Source organism: Rhinolophus sinicus, chromosome 2, assembly GCF_057876585.1.
Source record: "Rhinolophus sinicus isolate RSI-liver-muscle chromosome 2, RSI-T2T, whole genome shotgun sequence".
NCBI lineage: Eukaryota > Metazoa > Chordata > Mammalia > Chiroptera > Rhinolophidae > Rhinolophus > Rhinolophus sinicus.
In genome coordinates, this window is record NC_142502.1 from 131,467,440 (window position 1) to 131,484,769 (window position 17,330).

Sequence of the window (17,330 nt, forward strand, 5' to 3'; positions counted from 1 at the left end):
AACTCAAAGGATATGTCATTTTAGATATTGAAAGAGTCAAAACTATAAAGACATAATTCCCAAATCTATAAATTCAATGTAAAACAATAAAATTACTCAGGCTCTGGAGAGATTTGTGTGTTAAGGTGTAGAGGATTTGGGGAATGTGAATTGATAAGCTTATTAGAAATTTTGTATGGAAATATACAGGGAAAATAGCTAAGACAAACAGTCGTGATGCAGGCTTCTACTGGATATGGTGTTATTTTAAAACTCCGTGATATAAGACAGTATATTGGTGGGAGGTTAGACAAACAGAACAGTGGAACAGAATAGAGACTCCAGAATCAAACGCAAACATTCATTTAATGTAGGATGATGATACCAGCGCAGTACAGTAAAGATAGTATTTTCAGTAAATTGTTTATCTCTTTCTCCATACTTTTACTAATAAGTCTTTCAGTTTTTTCTTAAATCATTTTGTTTTTCCCTTTATTGTCTAACATAGAGTTATATCAGAAACTCTAACATCTGAAGAATAGACAGGAGTACCTTGATTTTCACATCTTCACAAAGAATGTTATAGTCTCCTCCTTCACTATTGTGTAACTTTCAGAGACCCTGGCTTTGTGGTTGGCTGTTTATCAGATCCAAGAAATGATTGCAAAGACAATAAGAACAGTTTCCTTAATGTAGATTGCAAACCTGGATAAATTGAAGGTGAACTTCCAAATGTATTATCACAAATTACGAACAAGTTAATTTCTGCTATGTTGAACTGCTTATTTACATTAATTTTTGCCTAGTAAATGGGTATTTAAAGTTATGAATGTTCCAGTATACCTCCAGAAATTTCTCCCAGGTTAGGATTTTTAGAGCTTTTATTAAGTTGTTTTCTAAATATTCTGTGATGTGAATTTTACTTTCTCCTTTTACCCATTAGGTAAGAGGAAAATCTGTGCATATAGGAGAGTTTGTATATGTTTCTAGGTTTTAAAGTATCTTGATTCCTATACTAGATATAGTGAATTGAGTTCTCAGAATTTTGTCTTTAATATTGCTCCAATTTCAATTGTCATTGTTTTGCTTATAGTCTTTTTGTTCATTTTCTGTAAATATTCAACTGCTTTAAATTACTTTAGGGTCTTTTTTATTGCAGTTTTTCTTAAAAGCTAAAACTATACCTTCCCATAGTTCTACTTCTTAATTAGTTCACTGATAATTTTGAAAGGATGAGGTTTTTAAAATGGTACGATACGGTCTGGTGTTTGAGTCTGTCTTGTCACATTTTATGCTTGTTTCCTTTTTGTTTTTATCTGAAGGAATTGAACAGTGAGTTACGTTCTTTCTGAATGTTAATCTCCGTCACTGGTCTTCTCCCTCTTTTTCTAGTTAACTGTTTTCTCAGAAATTCTTCACTGAGGAGACTGAAAAGATGAGGGTGGTTGTGGTACATCAAGCCCAGACTCACCATCCACTGTGTATAGAAAGGGCCAGTTAACTTTCAGCTTGTAAGAAATTCTGGGTCTCTTAATGAGAAGACAAGATATAAATGGAGTAGGACGTAAAGTCTCTGATGCTATTACTGTCCATTTGTGAACTCAAGTTTGAGCTTGCCTTAAGGTGACAGCTGAGCAAATCCATGTTAGTTGTTACTGTTGTAAACTGTTTTCATTTCCAGTGTGTTCTTGGGTGGTTTTAGAGGGTTTCAGAGTCAGGTAAATAATGTATTTATTTTAGTTTATTCACATAAAGTAGAATGTTTCTGCTCTTTTTGTCGGAATTACTTTTGTATTTTACTTTGAAGTATAACACACTCTACGTGGTTTTAAATATTGAAAATCCCTAAGTTAATCACGCAAGTCTTGAAGGTCATTTTGCAATATGTTTTTGTATGTGTGCTAGTAGCAGTTGCCTCCCTGTGGAGATTCATTTAGTTTTTTAATGCACACACTCAAATATAAACCTGCCTGCCCTATTAAAATATAAATTCTTATATTTTTTTTACACCATGCACCATATTTTCAAAGTCAAAAGGAGAAAAGGGAAATACCTGTGAGACAGATATTCCATCATTTTGTCACCATATTTTTTAAGTCTGGCTTTCGATGGATGTTTGTTAATTTTACTTTATCTCTATAGGTCAAAACTAATCTTGAACTGCAGCAAGACTAGTGTCCTCAACTATTTACCATCATGCCAGTGCAGACTCACAGTTAATCTTCCCTTAGAAATTCTGGACTATAAGTTTAGGGGAAACCAATGTAATCCAGTATTGTTGAGGTACAAATGCAATGAACATGACTCAGAAATATAACTTTGTCATAAGGGCTTAGCATCGTGTGTTCATTAGAAAAAATAATAATAATAATAAAATCTGGGAATGATTCTCCAAAGTATTAATATAAGCTTGTAAAGATTCTAAATCATAAGTAAGAAATTGTCAAAATAGAGGAACTAAACTGAGAGGATGAATTTGGGTGAGGCCAATAGATTATAAGGTAAGAGTCAGGTGTGAGAAATGTTTACAAATGGGAGATTGGATTTAGAGATTGAGAAATTTCTGAAGTGAAAACAGAAGCAGTCTGCAGATTGCTTGTGATCTTACAAATGGATGGAAAGGAAGCATCAAAGGAAAGTGAATCCCACCATTTCTACTGAATGCTGGAACCGCAAAGCCATATTAAACTTCTTTGCAAAGTATTATTTACTCTGGTCATAAATTCAGTGAAAAATTGTACAGAAAAGAAGCAAAGATTTACACATTTTCACAACTGATCTGAAAATAAAGCACTTTGGAGATATCTGCCTGATAATCTCACCATCAAAAATAAATGCTTATAAAAAAGAAGATGCCCACAATCTCAAACATCCATATACTGCTTTAGCAAATGGCCATATGTTGCTTCAGCAAATGTCCACAATAGCTTTCATTGAAAAGCTGATTCAGTAAAATCTGAATATTATAGAATGTGTGAAATGGGTTTTACTATCCAACCACCAAACACCCACTTCCACAATTTATTGCCAACCTATTCATACAGCCTTCTCAATGCCGCTCAGCATCCTTATTTTCATTATAGTCCAAACCACTACCATCTCTGTTAGGATTTTTGCAACATTCTACAACTCATCACAACAGAGTTCGGGCATGCTACTCTCTAGGCTTATCTCAATATTGCAGTCAGAGTGTTGTAAATATCATGCATCACTCTCTTACTCAAAACACTCCAACTTAACATTTTCTTATTGTGAAGCCTAATGTGACTTAGGAGGCTCATCATCAACTGCTCTTAGTGTATATTCTTTCAGTTAGACTGTTAAGACCACCCATTTTGCCTTCAGGTTTTTGCCTATGTTTCTCAAGTTCACCAATGTCTACCAAATGCTTAGCACAATTCTGATTCTTAAATAGTTTATGAATGGGATAACCTAGAGAAACGTCACACAAAGTGTTCATAGCTATAGTAATTAAGATGAAATATTTTACCTAAAAGACTAGGAAAATATACAGATACATTTCTTGGTGAGGTCTCTATGGTGTAAGAACCTGGTTTTTAGTTTTGTGGTAAAGAAAAAGTGGCTACATACCCCTCCAAGAAAAAAAAATATATATATTGTACTTCAACCCAGACTTGAAGGATTAAACTTTGCAGCATATTTAAAGTCACAGAGATACAAAAAGACATGTACTGATGAGAATCCAGGCTAGTTCAACATTTGAAAATCAATTAATGTAATTCATCATGCCAACAGGCTAGAAAACAAAAAACATATGACATATCAAAAGATGCAGACAATGGGTATTGTCCAATGGGTATTGGACAAAATCTAATACCCATTCATGATATAAACTCTCAGTAAACTAGGAATAGATGGAAAGTTTCTCAACTTGATAAAGATTATCTACCAATAAAACTATAGTTAACATCGTACTTAATGGTGAAAAACTCAAAGCTTTCCTACTAAGATCAGGTATATGTCCCCTACCACCACTCCATTTCAGCATAATACTAGAATTCTTTGCTAATGCAATACTGGAAGGAAATAAAATAAAAGGTGTACAGCTTGGGAAGAAATACAAAACTGTCATTGTTTTCAGGTGATTTGTCTATATGCAAAATCTGAAAGAACTGTCAAAAAACACCTGGAACTAATGCGTGATTATAGGGGGTTGCAAGATACAAAGTCAATATACAAAAGTGTATTGTTTTCCTATACACCAATAAAAAATGTGAAATTTGAAAATTATGAACACAATTACATTTATATTTGCACCCCCAAAAAATAAAATACTTGGGTCTACATTTAACAAAATATGTACAATTTATATGTGAAGAAACCTATATAACTAGATGAATAAAATCAAAGAATTAAATCAATGGAAATATATTACTTGTAATACTCAACATTGTCAAAATGTTACTTCTTTCTAACTCAATCTATAAATTCAATGCAATCCCAATTAAAATCCCAGCAGGTTATTTTATGGATATCGACAAAGTGATTCTGAAGTTTACATGGAGAAGTAAAAAATCCATAATTACCAACACGATATTGAAAAAGAAGAAAATTAAAGAACTGATACTGCCTGATCTCAAGACTTATTATAAAGCTTCAATAATCAAGACAGTGTGATATTAGGGAAAGAATAAACAAATATATCAATGAAAGAGAATAAAGAGTCCAGAAATATTAATATTAATAATAACTAATCTTTAACACAACAGCAAAGGGAATACAATGGAACAAAGATAGTCTCTTCAACAAATGATACCGGAAAAACTGGCTATCCACATGCAAGTAAATTAATCTACACAAACCTCAAATCCTTCACACACAAAAAACAATTAACTCAAAATAGATCATGTTTTAAATTAATGTAGATACATGTCAAATGCAAAACTATAAAACTCCTAGAAGATAACATAGGAGAAAACCTATATGGACTTTGGTATGGTGAGACCTTTTTAGATACCACATGAAAGGCACAATCCATGAAATAAATAATTGATAAACTGGGCTTCACAAAAATTTTACAAAAGTTTCTGTGAAAAACAATGTCAAGAGAATAAGAAAACAAGGTACGCCCTGGGAGAATATAGTTGCAAGAGTCACATCTGATAAAGGACTCTTATCCAAAGTATACAAAAAACTCTTAAAACTCAACAATAAGAAAACAAACAACTCAATTTAAGAAATGGGCCAAAGATCTTAACAAACACCTCACCAAAGAAGATATACAGGTGGCGAAAGACCATATGAAAAGATGTTTCACATCATATGTCATCAAGGAAATGCTAATTAAAACAACAAAAACTATGACCACACACTATTAGAATGGTCAAAACCTCTGGAATATTGACAACACCAAATGCTGGCAAGGATGTGAAACAATAGGAACTCTCAGACATTGCAGTTGGGAATTCAAAATCAAAGAGCTACTTTGAAACACAGTTTGGAGTTTCTTACAAAACTAAATATAGTCTTAGCATATGATTCAGCAATCATACTTCTTGGTATTTACCGAAAGGAGTGAAAAGCTTATGTTCACACAAAAACCTGCATATGGTTGTTTATAGAAGTATTATTTATAAATGCCAAAACTTAGAAACAATCAACATGTCCTTCAGTAGGTGAATGGACAAATAAAGTGTAGTACACCTGTACAATGGAATATTGTGCAGTACTAAAAAGAAACGAAAGGACATGGAGGAACCTTAAATGTGTATTACTAAGTGGGAGAAGCCAACTGAAAAGGGTACATACTGTATAATTCCAATTATATGACGTTCTGGAAAAGTATGGAGACAATAAAAAGATCAGTGGTTTCCAGGGAGACAGAAGGAGAGAGATGAACAGGCGGAGAAGAGAAGATATTTAGGGCAGTGAAAATACTCTGTATGATACTATAATGATGGATATGGGTCATTGTACATTTGTTCAAACCCATAAAATGTAATATACCAGGAGTGAATTCTGATGCAAACTATGGATTTTGGATGATTATGATGTGTCAATGTAGGTTCGTTTTTGGTAAAAAAAAATGTACCATTCTGGTAATAATGTTGCAAACAAGGGAGGCTATACATGTGTGGGGGCAGGGGGTATATGGGAAATCTCTGTATCTTCTTTTCAATTTTGTTGTAAACCTAAAACTGCTCTTAAAAATACAGTCTTAAAAAAAGAAAGAACAGCTTTGCAACCTGAATAAAGTCAGAGTTATGCAAAGACATACTCTGATGAGAAAGTCTGAGAAACTGAGTGTGGCTAAGCAACCATGATATGGGAATAACTAAGGAATAATTTGAAGAAAGGTTGGAGCCACATCATCAAACATTGTGAATGCCAAACTAGAAAATGTGGATATATTACAGTTAGAGGGGAATTTTTAAACAGGAAAGTGTTGTGATGAGATTAATTATTTGAAGATAACTCAAGTAATATTATAGAAGACTTGCGAGATTGGGGGATGTTTCAAAGAGACAAGAATATCACTGAATGAAGTGTATTCATTCAAACGTAAGTCTTGGTGAGGCAAACTTGTGTAAGGTATATTGATCAGAAGGTTTTTGGACGTGGTCTCACTTTGTGAGAGGTGGTGTAGTATAAACCTTACAGCCTGAAAGGCCTAAGTTCAAATTCTGTCTCTAGAAAATGCCAGTTGTGAGACCTTAGGCAAATTATTTAACCTCTTTTGCCCTTGTATTTCATCCATGAGATACGGACAATAATATTGATTTTGTAAAGTTTTGTAAAAATTATAGGAAATAATAGATGTTAAGCTCCTAAAATAAAGTAACTGGCACAAAATAGATGCATAATATTCTATACTTGTTATTACTATTATGCTTAAGACAATGTTTTTAATGATTAATTTCTAAAAATGGTTTTAATTCTACATGTAATCAACAAAATAGTATTGACCTGTTTGGCTTAATAATAAACCTGCCAATATTTTTCCTATACATTCAACTTCAGTGTTGTATGTCCATGCTCTCTTTGTTCCTCAAGTACTCTTTACCACATTACATATGATGTGACAACAGCCAGGAGAAAGGGAAGTTTAAGCCATTCTGACAGAGATTCTACTTGAGATTCCAGATGTAAATTGACCCTCCTTGGTGCAGCATGACACACACGGCGTGCCACTATTCACCATGCCTGATGGTAGTTACCCACTTGATCTCCAATATCAAATGAGCTACCATAGGATGTCATAATAGCCTACGTGAAGAAATGATGAAGTTTTATGTAATGACTGCATTTGTGTGATTGATTTGAACATTGATGGTAGCGTATCAATGGTCTTGTGGGAAAGGGAAGATGAAGTGGCAGAAAGAAAGGAATTGAGTATCAGGCTTTTGGCCAATTACCGTTTCCCCAAAAATAAGATAGCCAGACAATCAGCTCTACTGAGTCTTTTGGAGCAAAAATTAATATAAGACCCGGTCTTATATTATATTATGTTAGATAAGACTCAGTCTTATATTATAGAAAAACAAGATCGGGTCTTATATTAATTTTTGCTCCAAAAGACGCATTAGAGCTGATTGTCCAGCTAGGTCTTATTTTCGTGGAAACACAGTAGACTGGATGAATTTTAATATTATGTAACTGAGAAGTAATCTATCCCTTTATTGCTTATTTTTTATTCTTTCTCAGATGTTTCACTTTCTCCTACCCATTATTTGAACACATAATTCAGAATGTCTTCATCTTTTCTCTAAAAGAGCATAATCATTGCTGAGAAACGTAGGATTTACGGAAGACCAAGGAGATATTAGATCACATACTCCTAATAAAAATAAAAAAAACACACAAACAACAACAACAACAAAACAACTCGCTTAAAGCATCTACTTGGATGAACTCTAATTCATTTCATTTTTATCCATGATTCTTATCCCCACAGAACTTCTAATCTTACTGGAGGTTCTTCTCTTTTCCATGTTTCCTCTAGGTATTTCTAATCACATATCCATTGTGATATGGAGTGGTTAAGTTCTGCTCATAGCTTCCATTTCCAAAGTCACATATGAATTTCATAAGATGTTAGGATGAAATCTCCCTCTTCCTGTGGTACATTTGATATCGTTTATAAAAATGTAACTATTCCAAGGATGAGTCACATCTCCAAAAGGTTAGTAGTCAGGAGCTCTTTTTATCTTTGTATAATATTAATTAGGAGAAATAAAATAGTTTAAAAATAATAAGTATCTGTATGCATGCGAGGTAGAATTTGTATATGTTCAATTTTAACACAGTTGTATGTTTTTCTAACATTCAGTATACTATTGAAAACAGATTTTTTTTTGTACTATGGACAGGAATGGATCAGCAGCAGATTAATACAACAGGGATAAGTAAGAAATTATCTGAACATATAGATTATAATATAACAGGGCTTGAAGGAAATGCCTTGAAAGGGAGGGAAAGTCTTATAAGACTTTCATATCAAGAAGCATTTGGGGTTGTCTACTCAGCCATTGTACTTACTTAAAGCTCACCCACTAAATACCCACAAAATAGCCATTCTTCCATATCTCTCAATATATCATGAGAGATCACCATGCATGTCCTTTCAGTTACTTAGAAATACATAAGAAACAGAAAATTCCTTTTAGCTATAAAATTCAGATAAAGTTAAAGATGCATTAACATTTCCCTTAACACTTGTATATTTTGTTTTGGACCGGATACTCCATGATTATAACTTGGACTGTGACATTTGCAAAGAAAGACATGATTTTGAACTTTGAAGTTTTAAAGGTTGTGTTTATATAAATTGCCTAAGTCCATGCGTAAAGCATACCTAATAATAGCAATAATAATAATAATAATAATAATAATAATAATAATAAATCATGTATAGACCCAAGTGGTATGCTAAAGGTTTTACATATGCTAGCATATTTAGTCCTTTAAATAATTTTATGATGTAGATAATTTATGAAATAGATTCTAACACTTACGAAGTTCTAGTCTGATCCGTATTTTAGAGTTGAGGAAAATGAGTCAGAGGAAGGAAAGTAACTTGATCAAAGTTGCATGGTTGGTAAATTTGAGTCCATGCAGCCAGGTTCCAGCACTGCTGCTCTGAAAACTCCATTATTCTCTGCCTTTTCCAATAATGAAATTTTGAAGATTCAAAGTAGCTATTACTTACCCAAATATACAATTAATAAATAGATAGAATTTTTGAAATTCATGATTTTTGCCTCCAGGCTAGGGGTTTTATTTGTTTCTTTATCTCCTTGTTGGTTATTTTTCATATATATATATATATATATATATATATTTATTTATTTATTTATTTTACACTGTGGCAATCTGTAGAGAGGAAAGGCTGATGGTCAGAACAAGTTATTTACTCCATCGAAATTAATCAGCTAGTACCTGATACCTGATAACATGCTGGGTGTTCGAAAATAAGCAAGACCAAAAAAAAAAAAGTCCTTGCTCTTTAGATACCATAGAGGAGTCAAATCACAAAATATGAAATTATGCCCTCTTAAGAGTAGGCTGGTGATTGAAACACAGTGACTTACTTCCAAAGAATAAATGATAAAAAGGGAAAAATAGTAACTTTATGAAGGATAAAACTGGCAAATGCTACCTCAGCCAAGTAATCAAGGCTAACATCATTAGAAATAAGCTGTGTTAGTATCATGTACCTCCGGAGATGAGGTGAGAAGGAGGGAACATGGTATTCTATGGTATTCTTCCTCAAAATCTGTAAGCACAGTCTTTAATCATGAGTAAACATTGTGGGGGAAATAGCCAAACTGAGAGACACATAAAATACGGCCAACGCTCTTGAAGAGTATCAGTGTTATAAAAACAACAACAACAACAAAAGCTATTGAGTAAATATCATAGATTAGAAGAGACAAAAGAGACACAATAATTAAATGCAATGTTTTATTCTCTACTGGATTCTGTAACTAACAAAGGACATTAGTGGGAAAACTACTTAGTGGTGAAATCCAAATAACTTTCTAAATTCAGTTACCAGTGTTGTGCCAATTTAAGTTTCTTAGTTTTAATAACTGCACCATGGTTATATGCTAATATAAGGGGAAGTTAGGTGAAGGGTATATAGTACTAAACTCTTTTAAATTTGAAATCACTTAAAAATGTCAAATTTTCAATGATTACAATGTTAATAAGTGTTATTTTAAGGAAAGAGTGGGGTGCTTTTGAGAACATACACAAAGAAGTGTGTAGAGCCGGGGTTGGCAAATTAGAGTCTGTTACAAATTCTGCCCTGGCCTGTTTCAGGATGGCCTGAGGGCTAAGAATACGTTTAACATTTTAAAGAGTTGTAAATAAAATAAAACAACAAGAAAAAAAAGAATATGTGACTGAGATCTTATGTGGTCTGCAAAACTAAAGTATTTCCTATTGGCCCTTTGCAGAAAAATCTTGCTGCCCCCTGGTTGAGAGAACCCAGAAATAACACTTGGAAGGAGCAACTTCTCAACTAAAAACTGAGAAGGGGGAAGGGAGCCAGACTTAGGAAGCCAGATATGAGGAGGATGGAAGGGTAAGTTGCTGAAATGCTAGGCAATGTTCCAGGTCAAAGAAAGGCATGTGGGAAGGCAGAAGGAATGTGAGATTATGGCCTGTTTAAAAACTAGGAGTGGAAATAATGGCCGCGTGACTAGAGTGCTTGATGGGTGCGGGGGGAGTTGATGCCAGTGAATTAAAAAAAGGCTGGAGCCTCAAATCCCTGCATGCCCGCATGAATGCATTTAGATTATATTGAAAGTAGCTATAAACTGGCATAGGGCATATCTGTTGTGCATTGCTAAAACAGGTCACTGGCTTAAATGTGGAGAGAGGAATGGAGGAGGAACAAGGCTGGAGACCCACAGACCATTTAGGCATTTCTAGTATTTCGCTGAAGAAAAAAAAATGTTGACTTGTTCTGAGATCATGACCATGGGAGAAAGGAAACTGAAGAAATTTAAGTTTGATTTATGATGTAGAATCAGTAGCATTAAATATAGACAGAGAGGGAAAGAGATGACAAAAGTGACAGCACATGTGTTACCAAGTTTAGGAATAGATGTAGGTGAGCAGGTTTTGGAGGAAAGGAGGTAACATGGTTGCGGAGCATCCAGTACTTATAACGGTCTGTACCCCAAGGTTTAGGTTTCCAGTCGTATGGGTAATAAAGCTTCCATTGGAAAACTGGCTAATGGTACCCAAACTGATCAACTTATAAAACCTAAGACATGTCTGTCACTTTAAAGAATAACTAGTCAAATCTCTAATCCTTGCTTGAAAGTGTTCTACAAACTTTTCTGCCACAGAACCGTCCTCCTGATATGAAATAAGTTCCTACCCTTACCTCAAGTTCACAAAGCTCCCTGAAGATAGTCACCTGAAAGCAAAAGTGCAGTGTGGTAGAAAATAGAACAAGCAATGGATTCTTAATTGCTCTATTGTTGTAAAACTCTGCTGTCAGCAAGAATTATTGAAAGTGGGCTCTCTGCTGGCTGTGTCCCTATGCTGATCCTGAAGTCTGGCTGCTTCATGTAAGAGTACTGGCAGCTGCTGCAGGAGGGGGCACGCTGCTTCGTTTATTGTTCTGCCTCAGAGTGCTCATCTGAGATACAGGTAATAGCTGTTTCCCTAGGTAGCTATTCCATGGCCCTTCATCTATTACTCTGGGCAACTATGCACCTCTAAGCTGAAACTACCAGTCAAGAATTTATTGGAAAGTGGAGGAGAGGTGTCAATTTCATTTAACTTCACACTTTATTCAGTTATGTTGTTCAGATCTTTTTTAGTGAAGTAAGTTATACTCAAGAAAAATTGAGATACATATTGCTTTGTAAGGGGCGTTCAGAGGTATTATTTCAAGCAAGAATTTCCTATCACTCTGACTAAATTAGAATATTCTTGAACATATGTAACTTTAAAATTATCCTTTGTTTTGGATCTCTTTCTTGAACTATTGAATGAAAAAGCAAGGTTTATTTAACTCAGCCAATATACGGTCCACAGCCTCACTCCTGAGCAGCTCTGTTGTGGATTCAGTTCCCCTGGACTTTCATGCCTCAAGGCAGAGTGTGTGTGTGTGTGTGTGTGTGTGTGTGTGTGTGTGTGTATAACCCAAAGCTCACATGTATGTCATTATTATACATAATAACGATGAGGATGATGCTTTTTCAAAATGCCTAGGAAATCTAAGTAGCCAGTAAATAGATTCTCCATGGAGCCTAAGAGTGACTGAAAAGAATAATGTCAAGATTTGTTGTAGAAAATTTTCCTAAACTGTTTATAGCCCTGGAGGCAGATTAGTGGCTCCTCTGTAGTGAAATTGCTTGTCGCACTCAGGTCTTGCAAGTTCTCAGTATCATCATTCTAAACACTAATTACTATTTAGAACATGAGACATGTAGCAAAAAGGGTTGTAAGATATTGTTCTTAGTGGGTCAAGAATATGCCTGACAAAGTCTCCCAATTTGGATTAGTTTTAATTCAATATTAATGATTTTTATAAAGCATCTACTGTTTTCTAAAAGTTTTGTCACAGAGAAAATATAAGGCATTTTGGAGAATTTTACTGATCCAGACACTTTTGATAGTATCATTTTGCTTATATAATAATTTATGATATATTTAACCACTTGAAGCCATAAGCGGAAAATAAAACATCAAGAAGAATGACATATTTTTGATATAGATATAACTGGGTCATTTTAGAACTTTGATGATAAAGGAAAGGAGCGCAGCATAGTTTGACAATTCTCACAAACTTTTGGAAAAAAAATTTTTACATATAAAGTATAGCTATGATCCAATAACCAGAAACTTTAGTTAAGAATATGATTCAACATTAATTGGCACCTCAAAAATAAAATTATGGTCACATACTCACAGAAAGCCAAAAAAAAAGCAAATTAAATGAGAGCTATCTAAGATGCATAGTAAACAAACACAAAGACATTTTTGCAAGATTCTAGATGTCCTTTCCTCCCTCCCTCCCTCTTTCCCTTCTCTTCCCTTTCCTTCCTTTCCCTTCCCTTCCCTCCCTTCCTTCCTTTTTTAATTCTAAGAGGGTAGAAGAGATACATATAACCAAAGAAGACTACAAGAGTGTGAGAAAAATCCAAAGGAAGAGTGTCAGGAACATATGAGCTCTCAATGAGCTGTGGCTTGGGAGAATGTTGAATATTAGTGATCTTCAGGTAATGCTTACAGAGGTGGGTAAATGGGAGAGGGAGGGAAACCTGTTTGAGGCAGGTGCTATTATTATAATAGAAGTCAAAGAGAAAGGAGTTTACCCTACTCTAAGTTTTCTTCTATTTCCATCATCAGGTAAAAAGCTTTTCAAATTTAAGAGTAGGATAAATATAGAAAGGAGAGAATTAAATGCTTAAATCAGGTATTGCAAGGTTCAATGCATATAGGCACTAGAAAGATAACATAAATTAGACATACAGGGTATAAAATAAATGGGGAGAGTGTGGAACTGTAGGGAATTAAAGAGCACATCTTTATTTGAAGGGATTTATGCTCCATTATAAAAAATTAAAAATGCATTGTGTGGAGGAAAATGCTGCCCAGTAACTGCTTCCTTTTCTGCTATCTTTTATACCAACACTCCTGGAAATACTTGTCTGGACTTTGAATTCTGGAATCACAGTGTATAAAATGCCCTGAAAAAAAAAATATCTCAGTACATAACACCTATGAATATTGAATGTATTATAGCCAATATTATTTATTTATTTATTTACTTGGTTGGTTGATTTGCTTTCATTCTGTTTTTGGTGCTGTTGCTTAAATCAGTCTAACTGCTCAAGAAAGTAAGAGAAATCTCAGTGGTCCCAGATAATCTCAGTGGTAAAAAGGCACCAAGAAACCATAGGTAAGTCAGACACTTAAGCCTATGCAGACAGTGATCACTGAGAGAATATTTTAGTAGTTGTTCAGGCAGCCGGAGAATTGGCACACCAACCTAAAACTGGAACTCATACAGTGAAATTCTCAGTGAAAAGATGGGATGGAAAAAAATCATCAAAGGGAGACAACATTCACCAACACTCCTGAAATGAGCTGTGGATTCAAAAAGGTGTCTTTTAAGAATTAAGAAGCATTCACCTGCCTTTACATAGATTTGCATTTGTCTTCTTTGTGTAGTCATGGATATCCCCAGATAAATGTTTACTTGTAATTGCCCACAAAATAAAATGATGCTCAGCTAAACAATTGAACTGAAGTAATAGAATAAGGATCTTAGAAAAAGGCACAAATGTTGACGTATCCGACATTGCAGACCAGTGTTTGAAAGATGAAAAAGTTAGTAAATGCTGCTAGGATAATAATAATATAATAATAATACAATAATAGATTGATTCTTACCTCACTCCATGTAGACAGTTCGATTATAGATGAATTAAATGTTAGCTATGACAAGAAAACTTGAAACTTTTAGAATAAAACACACAATAATATATTGATAACTTTGGAAATAAAACAATTTCTTGACACAAAATATCAAATTATAATGAAAGTATTGCTAAGTTGACTACATTTTAAAACAAAATTTTGCTTCATAACAACTAGAAAAATTAAAATACACTATATTCCATGAAAAGATAATTATAATACATTTAACCAATTTTTAAAATATATAACATATAAATAAAAAACTACAAGAAACAATATAAAGACAAAAAGTATAAGAAATATGTGCAAAAAAAGTAACAAATAATCCACAAAAGAGGATAACTGAATTGCCAATGAATATTGGTAAACATGATCACCTTCAGTATTAAACACTAAACTGTTAATTAGAAAACATAAAATGATACTTTTTCACACCCATCAAATAAGCATTCTTTTAAGTTGTGAAAATAACAAGAATTGCCAAAGGTGTGCCACAACATAACTACTATAGTCTACTACAGGAAATGTTCATTGGTACAATCTAATCTACAATTGGGAAGAATTACAAATGTGAAATTGTGTAGCAAACAGTAACAAATTTGAAAAGTTATATATCCTAGGACCCAATAATCCAAACATAGGAGGTCTGACAATTAAATTCGCAAAATTGTTCCTGTGCGTTTACGAGTGTAGCCTAAAGAAAATCTTATACATGTACATAAGCTGATATTTACAAAAAGCATCTTTTTTTAATATTAAAAAAGCAGAAACAACAAAAATATCAAGCAAAAAAAAAAAAAGAGCTGATAAAGATAGGGGTATATTTATGCAGTAACAATTAATGATAAAGACACTAAAGAAACACATATCAACTTGGGTTCAGTTCATATATATTAGAATAGAATATATCAATAGAATATATCAATGGAAAAAAACCCACAGTAATATATACATGATGTTTACTTTGTACACCATTTAAAAGCATGCATAAAAGACTTTGTTTTTTTTTAAAATTATGTGTCACAAAACTATAAACCAAAGCACAGAAATGGTTAAGAAGTCATGATAGGAATCATACCTGGTAGACAAGGGAGGGAAAATCTAAACAAAGGACAGTATTACAGAGTTCTATTAAATGTTAATGTTTATTAAAGTAGCTTAATTATACGGATATGCACTATATTATTTTGTACACATTTATATTTAATAAAAATATAACACACAGTTAAAAAGAATAATTTAAATCATCCATATCTTCATCCTAATCTGTTTAGTTACCCTCTCTGTATTGATATTATATTCAAGGTCACAAATGTTTCTTAATTTCTAAATCAAACACTAATGTCAGTGTTCATCTGAATTTCCTTGGGAATTTCATACATGATTGCTTCCTTCGTTCCTCTTTGTTATATAAAAATGTGTTTAAATATGAAACACTATCCTTTATGGAAAAGTATGTATGTGTGTATATGTGTTAACACAGTTTTCAGTGTGTTCTTCTTCCTTTCCATATTTTTGTTTCTACTGGAATTCCAAAAATAAGAATGTTACACCACCACTTTTTGCTAAGATTCTGTTCCTTATTTTGCCCCCAAACCAACCTTTTAAAATTCTTGCACTTCATTTTTTTTCCTTTGTCTTCTTTTTTTTTCTGTGTCTTCAAGTGTACTGATATTCATTCTTCAGAATCAAATCTACTGATAAGCTCATTCTGTAAATTTGCTTCATTTTATTTTTGCAGAGTTTTTGTAATTGAGATACTCCATTATGTTCTGTATAATAATTTCCATTATTTCTACATTATGTTCATGTTTTTCTTTAAATCCTTGAATATTTTATAATAAATGTTTTAAAGTATTTTTGTTTTAATTCCATCTACTAAGGCATGGCTCTTTTGGAGATGCTACTGAATGCCACAGATGTTTAATGAGATCTTTCACCTCTTGGCTGACTACAATTTATATACCATATTCATCAAACAGATATCTTTATTTTAAGTTGTCAAAATAACAAATGTTGTCAAAAATGTGCAGAAACCAACTGTTACATCACCTCAGTGGAAATGTAAATCAGTGAGCTCTGAAAATTGGTCAGTTTATTGCTTGCTGGTAGTAGTTCTTTGCCCAGTAATTGTTATTTGCCTGGCCCTATGTAGTTGACCCCAAACATGTATACCTTAGTATTCAAATAAAGATCCAAGAGGAATTCTAAGCAGATTTCTGAAGCCCAGACAATCTGCCCTGTAAAATCTGTACACTTCAACATTCCTCAACTCTATTATCTGTTGCCTTAACTCAGCAAGACCTCCATACTTGTTTCTCCATGATCTTGATAAAAATGTTAAGCCAGGAACCAGTGGGATAACAGGGCTCCCTTAATTTGCTTGCCTTTTCTCAGAGATCATAGGCTGTGCTGCCTGGTACACATTAGCTGAAAACAATCTTTTCATATATTTGGTTATTTAGCATAGGAAAGTCCAGTACCATTTACTCCATCATTTATGCTCACAATTTTTTTGCCTTTCTCTCTCTCTCTTTTTTTTTTTTTTTTTTTTTTTTTTAGTTTCAGGTGTACAAAACAACACAGTGATTAGACATTTACGCACCTCACAAAGTGATAACTCCAGCAAGTCTACTACCCATCTGACACCATACATTGCTATACAATGCCATTGTAATAGGGAATACTATATTCCCTCTGCTGTACTTTACATCTTGTGAATATATATATATATATATATATATATATATATATATATATATATATATAAAATTGTAGCTGACATTTACACAATTTATGAAGTGATCCCCCTGATAAGTCTAGTACCCATCTGACATTATATAATATGTAGTCTTTGCAACATTATTGACTATATTCCCCATACTGTATTTCACATCCCTGTGATTATTTTGTAACTACCAATTTGTACTTCCTAATCCCTT